This window comes from Balaenoptera physalus (genome assembly GCF_965194825.1).
Source record: "Balaenoptera physalus genome assembly, chromosome: 14".
NCBI lineage: Eukaryota > Metazoa > Chordata > Mammalia > Artiodactyla > Balaenopteridae > Balaenoptera > Balaenoptera physalus.
In genome coordinates this window covers 571,602-574,739 of record NC_138893.1, presented here as the reverse complement: position 1 = coordinate 574,739, position 3,138 = coordinate 571,602, and the positions used below count along the sequence as shown (strand labels likewise).

The 3,138-nt window shown below is 37.3% G+C and overlaps 1 protein-coding gene across 3 annotated transcripts in view; it reads left to right on the top strand.

Annotated features, from left to right (window-relative positions):
* The window catches only part of REEP3 (receptor accessory protein 3), a 97,635-nt gene that overhangs the window by 26,614 nt on the left and 67,883 nt on the right, over positions 1-3,138 (top strand). The window lies entirely within an intron of this gene.

The window sequence follows — 3,138 nt, the reverse complement described above, 5'->3', positions numbered from 1 at the left end:
TGCAAAACTCCTAAAAAAAAAAAAAAAATATATATATATATATATATATATATATGAGAAACTCTAGATGACCTTGGATTTGGTGATGAATTTTTAGGTACAATGCCAAAAGCATGGTCCATGAAAGAAAAAAAAAATTGATAAATCGGACTAAAAATCTTCTCTGTGAAGGATGCTGTTAAAAGAATGAAAAGACAATCCATAGACTAAGAGAAAAATATATGCAAGGAACTCTTAAAACTCAACAATAACAACCCAAATAAATGGGCAGAAGAACTGAACAGATACCACCCCAGGAGAATATATAGATGGCAAATGCACATATGGAAAGATGCACTACATCCCACATGTCATTATTAGGAAATGCAAATTAAAACAGTGAGATACCACTACGCACCTACTGTTACCTTTAAATATCTAAAATCAAAACCTGACAATATCATTTGCTGAAGAGGATACTAAACAGCAAGAACTGCTGGTGGGAATGCAAAATGGTACAGCCACTTTGGAAGGCAGTTTGGCTATTACAAACCTGAACATAGTCTTACCATAAGATCTAGCAATCGTGCTTCTATATATTGATGCAACTGAATTGAAAACTGAAGTCCACACAAAAACCTATGTGCAAATGTTCATAGAATGTTCATATCAGACCAAGTGCTGGAAGCAACCAAGATGTCCTTTACTAGGGTAAACAAACTGGTACATCCGTACAAACACTGTACAGTGATTAAAAGGAATGAGCTATCAGGCCACACAAAGACATGGATGAAACTTAAATGCATATTACTAAGTGAAAGAGGCAAGTCTGAAAAACTAAATACTATATAATTCCATTTGTATGACATTCTGGAAAAGGCAAAACTATAGAGATTTTTAAACAGCAGTGGTTGTCGGGTTGGAGGTGTTAGGTAAATCGCAAGGGTTTTTATAGGGCAGTAAGACTATTCTGTATGATACTATAATGGTGGATATATGACATTATGCACTTGTCAAAACCCATACAATTTTACAGCACCAAGAGTGAACCTTTTTTATTTATTTATTTATATTTATTTATTTTTGGCCGCATTGGGTCTTCATTGCAGTGTGCAGGCTTCTCATTGCGGTGACTTCTCTTGTTGCAGAGCACGGGCTTTAGGTGCATGGGATTCAGTAGTTGTGGCACGCGGGCTCAGTAGTTGTGACACACAGGCTTAGTTGCTCCACGGCATGTGGGATCTTCCCGGACCAGGCTCGAACCCCTGTCCCCTGCATTGGCGGGTGGATTCTTAACCACTTCCCCACCAGGGAAGCCCAAGAGTGAATCTTAATATATGCAAATTTTAAAAAAGCATTTACGAGGTTGAGGGATACAGGATGGGATGAGGAACGTGACAGCACAATCTAACTATATTACAAACATATTAAACAACCTTGTTGAAGGCAGTATAGGAAAAAGGGGGCCTATTTAAGTAACTTTGGCAATTACTGGGAGCTGTATGACTGAAGTAAAAAAGAACTGTATATAGCTCTGTACTCTGCTTGATAAAGTTGTATCCCATGAAGGTATGGGTTAACAGTTCTGAAATCACTATACATGTATACTAGAATTGAACAACTAAGTAAATGTTTCTCACTGTTGGAATGGCAGTTACCCATAAGCAAGGAGAGGAAGCTAAATGATCCATGTGGAAAAGAAGAAAGACGAGGGAGGGAGGCATTGCAAGAAGCACACACTCCAAGACAAGTAGAAGTACAAGAGGCATATTGAGGAAACCATGTTGGAACAGATGGTTTATATAAGGCAGTGGTTTTCAAATTATGCTCTGATGAGCCGCTACATAGGCTGGTTGGCAAGAGGGCAAAGAGCCCTTGAAGTCTTTAAGCAAGGTAGTACAGCAGGTGTATTAGGAAGATTGATCTGACAGTGGAGCCAGAGGCTCTTTTGGGAAACTATTCAGTAAATCGATTGAGATGGCATGAACCTAAATGTATCATCAGCCACTGGTTTGAAAATAAAAGAGGAGGATGAACGTGCGGATGCTCACCAAGGAAAAGCCAGCAGGACTGGGTTACAGATTGGATGCATGTTGTAGCGGGGGAAGGAGGCGTCAAAGATCATACAGTGATTGATAGTGATGGGTAAAGGGGGTTGGAAGGTATAGAACTTACAGTTATAAAATAAGTAAGTCATAGGATGTAATACACAGCATGGTGACATAGTTATATAACACTGCACTGCATATTTGAAAATTGTTAAGAGAGTAGGTCTTAAAAGTAGGTCTTAAAGGTTATCACAGAAAATTTTTCTAACTATGTATGGTGACGGATGTTAACTAGACTTACTGTGGTGATCATTTTGCAGTATATACAAATATCAAATCATGTTGTATCAATACATTTGAAACTAATATAATGTTATATGTCATTTATACATCAATTAAAAATAGAAATAAAGAGGAAGAATTAAGCTTTTTTTTTTTAAAACGAAAGAAAAGAAGTACTAACTTGCTGCCACACATGGACAGACCAAGTGAGCTGAACCACTTCAGACTGGCAACATAACAGGACTTCTTCATGGCAACTTAGTGCAAAATGTCCTGTAAGGTCTTCAGTTTTACAAAAGATAATCATCATAATTATAATTTATGAATAAAAAAGGCATTTTTAAAGAATTAAAAAAAGAATCTCATATTGAATTTAAATCCAGCGGTACTAGATTATATTGGAATATGGAAAATAATATGTTGATTGTGTCCAAATTCTCAAGGGAAATACAAAGTAGATTGAAATGACTAACTTGAATATGTAAACTATAACTGTGGCGGCTAACTTTAGTATTATACCTTAAATTGGCAGTGAGGATGAACACATAGCAGACCTGAGAGTTGTATTCTTGTTTATACCTCAGTTCCTAAGGTTAATTGCTTTCTTAGAAATCACTAATCTGGAAAGCCTCCGTGCCTTGAGGGGTACATGTGTTAACTTAAAAAGCCCTAGGCTCTGTGGCAAAGCTAAAAATCTTATATCCAGAGTTTGGGTATTGGCTTCTGGTGAAATAGCATTCACAGGGTAGTATCGTTAAGGCAGGGAGTTAATGATGTGGCTTTCAGTTGGTGAGGATAAAATCCCCAGCAGGAGAAGACTTGGTATTCC